This window comes from Chiloscyllium plagiosum, chromosome 44, assembly GCF_004010195.1.
Source record: "Chiloscyllium plagiosum isolate BGI_BamShark_2017 chromosome 44, ASM401019v2, whole genome shotgun sequence".
Lineage (NCBI taxonomy): Eukaryota > Metazoa > Chordata > Chondrichthyes > Orectolobiformes > Hemiscylliidae > Chiloscyllium > Chiloscyllium plagiosum.
The window spans coordinates 328,223-335,338 of record NC_057753.1 but is presented as its reverse complement, the minus strand read 5'-3'; the positions used below and the strand labels follow the sequence as shown (position 1 = coordinate 335,338).

Sequence of the window (7,116 nt, the reverse complement as noted above, 5' to 3'; positions counted from 1 at the left end):
CAGAGGGTGGTATGTGTATGGAATGAGCTTTCAGAGGATGTGGTGGAGGCTGGTACAATTGCAACATTTAAGAGGCATTTGGATGGGTATATGAATAGGAAGGGTTTGGAGGGATATGGGCCGGGTGCTGGCAGGTGGGACTAGTTTGGGTTGGGAACCTGGTCGGCATGGACGGGTTGGACCGAAGGGTCTGTTTCCATGCTGTACATCTCTGTCTCTGTGACTGTATGTGTTTAATGCTGGGTGCTACTCCTGGTCAGATTATAAGTGTCTGTCTGGACTGTTTTCATCATTAAGAGGTGTCAGTCCTATTGTCTTTTAAGTTGGGAAATGTTAGTTAAAAAATGGAAAGTCAACATGCTCTAAATAAGTTAGAAATTATATCTGCACTTAATAAAAAAAATAAAGGATGTTTTACTGATTACTGCAGCTGGATTGTGAGATTTGTTTACTATTTGACCGTGTGAGTTTCATTCATGCAACTTCACATAAGTGGTGTTTTGTCTGTTAGTTTCTTAAAGAGATAATGGCCCAGTTAAAAGATAGTTAACAAGTACATTCTAACTGGGGACAATGTTTGATATTCTGCATCCTGTTCAGGTCCGAGAGATGATTGGTAAGGGCTGACTAATACCCTAATCTTTTGTTAGACTTGGAACCAAAGCACCCGGAGAAAACCACGGGGACGCACTGAGAATGTGCAAACTCCACACGGACAGTCGCCTGTGACTGGAATCAAACGAGGGTCCCTGACGCTGTGAGCCAGTGTGCCACCCTGTCGGGCATATGGTGGTGAGCTGCCTTCTACAACCACTGCACTCACCCCCACTCCAATTTTATGTCTGGACACCCCAAAGTGTTCTGCTAGAGAGGCAGTCCCAGGATTCTGACCCCAGCAACACTGAAGGAATGGCTCATTTCATTCCCGACTGGGATGCCATGTCTGTGTGTTGGGGGGCTCAGAGGGGAACTTGCAGGAGATGGTGTTCCCCCTTGCATCTGCTGCCCCTCATCCTTCCAAGATGGTAAGGGTAGCAGGTACTGTGGTAGGAACTTTGGAGAATTGCTGCTGGAGTTTTTGCAGATGCCAAATGCTGCTGCCACTGTGTGTCAGTGGTAGAGGGACTGAGTGTTGTGTGCTAATCAAGTTTGGGATGGGGGGGTGGTCTGCACTGACAAAGATGGTGTCGAGCTGTTGTTGGAGCTGCACCCATCCAAGCGATTGGGGAGTATTCCATCACACTGCTGAATTCTAGTTTAATGCTGAGACCAGTTACTAGGGGAGAGTCAGGAGGTGAGCTACTTGCTGCAGGATTCCCAGCCTCTGACCTGCTCTTGTCGCCATAGTATTTACTCTGAAATCCTTCCCCACACCCTCCTTGAGACCCTATCCAGCCCTGAGGCCCTCTCTGGGTGTGTGTTCTTGCCTCTATTTGGGGACCTGCTCAATCCTTTCCAGGTGAGGACATTGCTCACCATTTCTTTCCTGATGCACATTTCCAACACCACAGACATGAAGGTGTGTGCTCCCATTCTCCAACACCATCTTTACTTCAAACGGCTACACATCAAAGTCAGCAGACAATAAGGCCTTACCACTGAGCTACCATGCTCAGTTGTCAGCACTGACTGCTGCCTCACGGCACCAAGGACCTGGGTTTGATTCCAGCCTTGAGCAACTGTGTAGATTCCCACCAGCTGCTCTGGTTTTCTCCCACAGTCCAAAGATGTGCAGGTCAGGTGGCTTGGCCATTCTAAAAGTGCACGTTATGTAGAAGGGTGTGAAGGCTTAGTGGTTTAGCCATGGGAAATGCAGGGTTATAGGGATGGGGTGCTCTTCAGAGGGGCTGTATGGACTTGATAGGCCAAATGCCCTCCTTCCACACTGTATAGATTTCAGGATTTGATTTACTCCCTGTCATGCATATGAGGTTCAGAGAAACCTGTTGCCTTATGTGCTGTTACAGGTAGATCATACTTTAAACAGGGTAAGAATGGGCATCAGGAAACAGTGTTACAGCCGCCGAGAAGGTGCAGTGAGAGAGATCAACATTAACGTTACAGAGGTCCGTTCAAAACTCTGATAAACGGGGGGGAAAAGCTGCTCTTGAATCTTGTAGATGGTTTGGTTCAAATCACAATTGAGATTCTCCAAATAGTTTGCATTTTGCTTGCAGACAACTGGTTAAACTCAGATGCAGCCCATTTCTGGTTGGCTCCCCACGGAATCTAGAGATTCTCGTGTGTAAGGCAGTCATCCCTCTGACTCTTCCACACAGCTCTGATACTCGGGCCCTGTACATATGCTACCTTAAAATATGAAATATTCAGGACAGTGATCAATTCTGCTCTTGGGTGACTGCCTGTATGGAATTTGCACATTCTCCACCCCCATGTCTGTGTGGGGTTTCCTCTGGGTGCTCCAGTTTCCACTCTCAATCCAAAGATTGGGGAATCAACGATTGAAAGCCTCCATTTTAAATCTGCATCTCGCAATAATAATTTGTCTGACGAGTTTAAAATGGAAGTCAGTGACCATGAGATTGAAATAAAGAATGTGAGACTCTTGGCATAACTTTGTAGGTCTGCTTTCCCAGACAAAGCAAAGGAATACAATACTGATAAATGTTTAGCTTTATCTGCTTTGACGCAAAAAGATGAAGAAACATTTTAAAACAATAGCCTTGCCTTTGATCTGTGAGAACAAGACTAAAATATATTAATCATCTAATTTTAATTATGGGACTATTAATTAGAGGTGGAAACATTATATTGTGGGAAATGAAAAAACATAAAATTGTTATGCACATAAGGGCTATAAAATATGCTGCTAAAAATCCGAGATCTCTCTTTAACCCAAACAGGGATATCTTGATTGAAACTCTGGACTATAGACTATTGATCTCTAGCTGGCTTAATCGAAATAAAAATTTTAATATTAAAACTTACTTTATGTGCTCCGAGATTTTCTTTGAGTTAACAGTGCAGTTTAGGGTGAATTGGCCATGTGCTCAGAGGTGTGTTGGTCAGGGGTAAATGCAGAGAAACAGGGCAGGTGAACGAGTTTGGGTGGGATACTCTTCATAGGGTCAGTTTCGACTTGTTGGGTCAAATGTGGCTGGTTTGGAACTGGGGTGAGGTGGGGGAAGGGGAAATGAGGAAACTGGTGAAGTCCACATTGATGCCCTGGGGTTGAAGTGTTCTGAGGCGGAAGATGAGGCGTTCTTTCTCCAGGCGTCGGGTGGTGAGGAAGCGATGGTGAAGGAGGCCCAGGACCTCCATGGGAGGGGGGTTGAAATGTTGGGCCACAGACCGGTGTGGTAGATTGGTGTGGGTGTCCCAGAGATGTTCACTAAAGCGCTCTGTTAGGAGGCATCCAGTCTCCCAGTGTAAGAGATTGCATCGGGAGCAATGGATGCAATAAGTGATATTGGTGGATGTGCAGGTAAAATTTTGATGGATGTGGAAGGCTCTTTTGGGGCCTTGGACGGAGGTGAGGGAGGAGGTGTGGGCGCAGGTTTTGCAATTCCTGCAGTGACAGGGGAAGGTGCCAGGATGGGAGGGTGGCATAGACCTGACCAGGTAGTCACTGAGGGAATGGCCTTTGCGGAAGGTGGAAAGGGATGGGGAGGGAAATATATCCCTGGTGGTGGGGTCCGTTTGGAGGTGACGGAAATGTCGGCGGATGATTTGGTTTATGCGAAGGTTTCCAGCTCGGCACTGTCCCCATGACCTGCCCCACTGCCTATCTTCCTTTCCACCTATCCACTCCATCCTCCCCTCTGACCTATCACCTCTATCCCCACCCCCATTCACCCATTGTACTCTATACTACCTTCACCACTTCCCCCTCTCATTTATCTCTCCACCGTGCAGGTACCCTGCTTCTATTCCTTTTGCCCGAAACGTCAATTTTCCTGCTCCACGGATGCAGCCTGACCTGCTGTGCTTTTCCAGCCCCGCTCTCATCCAGATCCTGTTGGGTCAAATGGCTTGTTCCCAGACTGTGGGGATGCTATGATACAACAACAACCCTGAGTCTTTCCGGCCGCTGTCCCGCCCCGCGGAGGACGCTCCCTGATTGGTCGCAGCTCCCATTGTGACAGGCGGGACGGTACCCGGGTGTCCCATTGGCGCAGGCGGCTGTCACTCTCCAGCCCCCGCCCCCGCCCACAGCGGGTGGAGTCCCCGCCTCTTCCGGCCGCCTCGCGGAGCCGGCGACGGTTTGGAGAGACGCAGAGGGACCGGCGGGGAAAACGGAAATTAAAAACAAAAACCCCGGCGGGTCAGCGGACGTCTGTGGGAGGGAGGGGAGCTCCTCCGAGGTAAACGGCAATGGGTGGCTTTTCCTTCCGCGACGCGAACGATGCGAAAAAAGAAATCGGCCCCGTTGCCGTGGCAACCGGCCGCCATCTTGCGGCCCGAGCGCGATCCTGTCCTCCTCCTCCTCGGAAAACCTCTCTGTCCGTCTGTGGTCTGTGTGTTGAGACGAGGGCGGCCCCTCCCCCGCGGCCTCTGAGCGCCGAAAGCTGACCGTGACAGGCGTCTCTCGCCGCCGGCGGGGGCCCGGGGAGCGAGATGGCGGCGCAGGCGCGCGCTGGTCCAGGGGGCCGCCCGCAAGATGGCGGCGGGTTGCCGGGGTAACGCGGCCGGCGGCCGGCGCTGGGCACGTGACCGAGCCGGCGTCTGCGCAGTCGTGCACCCCACCCCCCCCCTGCCCCAGCCGCTGGCTCGTGGTTTTACCAGGCGGAAGTGAGCGCTGCAGAGGCTGCAGGTCAGGGTCCAGAGTGTGGGGCTGGCTCCTGGCTCACCGACTGCTGGAAGTAACATCATTCATCACAAAACGCCCAACTCTTCCTTGGGATCTTCATGATGTGGAGGTGCCAGCATTTTGCAAAGTAAAAAGATCATCCAACCCCAGGTTACAGTCCGACAGGCTTATTTGGAAGCACTAGCTTTCAGAGCGCTGCTGCTTCCATCAAGTGGTTTAGATTAGATTACTTTACAGTGTGGAAACAGGCCCTTCAGCCCAACAAGTCCACACCGACCCGCCGAAGCGCAACCCACCCATTCCCCTACATTTACCCCTTTACCTAACACTACGGGCAATTTAGCATGGCCAATTCACCTGACCTGCACATCTTTGGACTGTGGGAGGAAACCGGGGCACCCGGAGGAAACCCACGCAGTCACGGGGAGAACGTGCAAACTCCACACAGTCAGTCGCCTGAGTCAGGAATTGAACCTGGGTCTCTGGCGCTGTGAGGCAGCAGTGCTAACCACTGTGCTGCCGTTATGGAGGTTAAGATCATAAGACGCAGAACTTATAGCAGAAGATTACAGGGTCATGCAGTGGTATACAGAAGAACCTCGGTTATCTGAGCAAGATTGCGAGGTCCTAATGCTTGGCTCGCATTCAATTATCCCATCAAAATGCTCCCCACCCGTGTCGCCTGGATAGTCAAGGTTTCTCTGTATTGACCAAACCTGGATTGTGAAGTCTTTCATCTTTTAGAATGGTTTTCAAGTTTTGTTTCATTCATGTGTAAATTCCAGAACTTCTTTTATGACACATTCCCGACATAACAAGGTTTTATAACAAAAGGTGACATCTCATCTCAGACAATGCATTAAATGCTGTCTGTCTGTGTGGAGTTTGCATATTCTCCCCATGTTTGCGTGTGTTTCCTCCGAGTGCTCCGGTTTCCTCCCACAATCCAAAGATGCGCAGGTTAGGGTAAATTGTCCATAGTGTTAGGTGCATTAGTCAGGGGTAAATAGAGGTTTGGGGAATGGGTCTGGGTGGGTTACTCTTTGGAGGGTCGGTTATAGACCTGTTGGGCTGAAGGGCCTGTTTCCATACTGTAGGAAATCTAATCTAATCTCTAAAGGTGTGAGGTGAGAGTCTGTCTTTGTCCTAGTCTTGAGTCAGACTATTCTGTTTCCAAAGTGGAATTTATAAAATATTACATGTAATAATTGAGTGCAAGCTGTGCATTTATTGAGCAAAATTGAATGTGTTGTCAAATATAATTCTACAGATACAAATTCACCCCATAAACTTATATGCATGTGTGTCCATGAGACTGTGAGTGTGCGTGAGAGAGTGTGTGTTTGAGTGAGTGAAAGCTTGGTAAAGTGTGACTGTGATGAAGTTTATGTCTGAGAGTGTGGGTGCTGCAAATTTTAGGGAGAGTTTATGTGTTACTGAGGATTATATCTACAATAAATGCCGTTGGTTGCGGATCCTATCAGATCGAATGGATCAGTTGGAGAGACAGAGGCATTGAGGAATTCACAAGAGCAAGGGGATGTGATGGATGGCAGTTATATGAAGGGGGAAATTTGCAGATACAGGCACATAGATGGGTTAACTCCAGGATAGGTAAGGGAGATAGGCAGTTAGTACATGAGTCTTCTGTGGCTGTTTTGGAAAATGTAGGGGGTGATGCATTCTCAGGGGAACGTAGCACAAACAGCCAACTTTCTGGTATTGAGAGTGGCTTTAAGCAATGAGGGGTACATCGGGTTCCAAAAGATCACATTAGGGGATAGAAAGGGGGGGCAAGAGAGGAGGCGGAGTGGCATTTGTGTAGCTGCGGAAACTGGCACCACCCCCCATCTTTTCCTCCGCTACATCGATGATTGTATTGGCGCTACCTCGTGCTCCCACGAGGAGGTTGAACAGTTCATCCACTTTACTAACACCTTCCACCCCGAACTCAAATTTACCTGGACCATCTCAGACTCCTCCCTCCCCTTCCTAATCCTCTCCATTTCTATTTTGGGCAACTGACTCAACACAGACATTTAGTACAAACCGACCGACTCCCACAGCTACCTAGATTACACCACCTCCCACCCTGCCCCCTGTAAAAACGCCATTCCGTATTCCCAATTCCTTCGTCTCCGCCACATCTGCTCCCAGGAGGACCAGTTCCAATACCGAACCACCCAGATGGCCTCCGTCTTCAAAAACCCCAATTTCCCCTCAGACATGGTCGAGGGTGCCCTCCACCGCATCTCCTCCACTTCCCGCTCCTCCGCCCTTGAACACCGACCCTCCAATTGCCACCAGGACAGAACCCCACTGGTCCTCACCTACCACCCCACCAA

At 49.7% G+C, this 7,116-nt stretch overlaps 2 protein-coding genes across 5 annotated transcripts in view; one reads left to right on the top strand and one right to left on the bottom strand.

The window, feature by feature from the left end:
• Window positions 1-7,116, bottom strand: part of LOC122543615 (zinc finger protein 208-like) — a 234,057-nt gene that overhangs the window by 39,205 nt on the left and 187,736 nt on the right. The window lies entirely within an intron of this gene.
• The window catches only part of LOC122543456 (gastrula zinc finger protein XlCGF7.1-like), a 29,118-nt gene that overhangs the window by 14,425 nt on the left and 7,577 nt on the right, over window positions 1-7,116 (top strand). Inside the window, exon 3 of one of the 4 annotated variants that reach the window (XR_006310029.1) lies at window positions 651-688. The exons of 2 other annotated variants lie outside the window; for them this stretch is intronic. The gene's annotated coding sequence lies outside the window, so the exon portion shown is untranslated. Of the gene's footprint in view, window positions 1-650; window positions 689-3,853; window positions 4,326-7,116 lie in introns of those variants that run through there. One more of the 4 variants, XM_043682166.1, reaches the window with a different exon arrangement.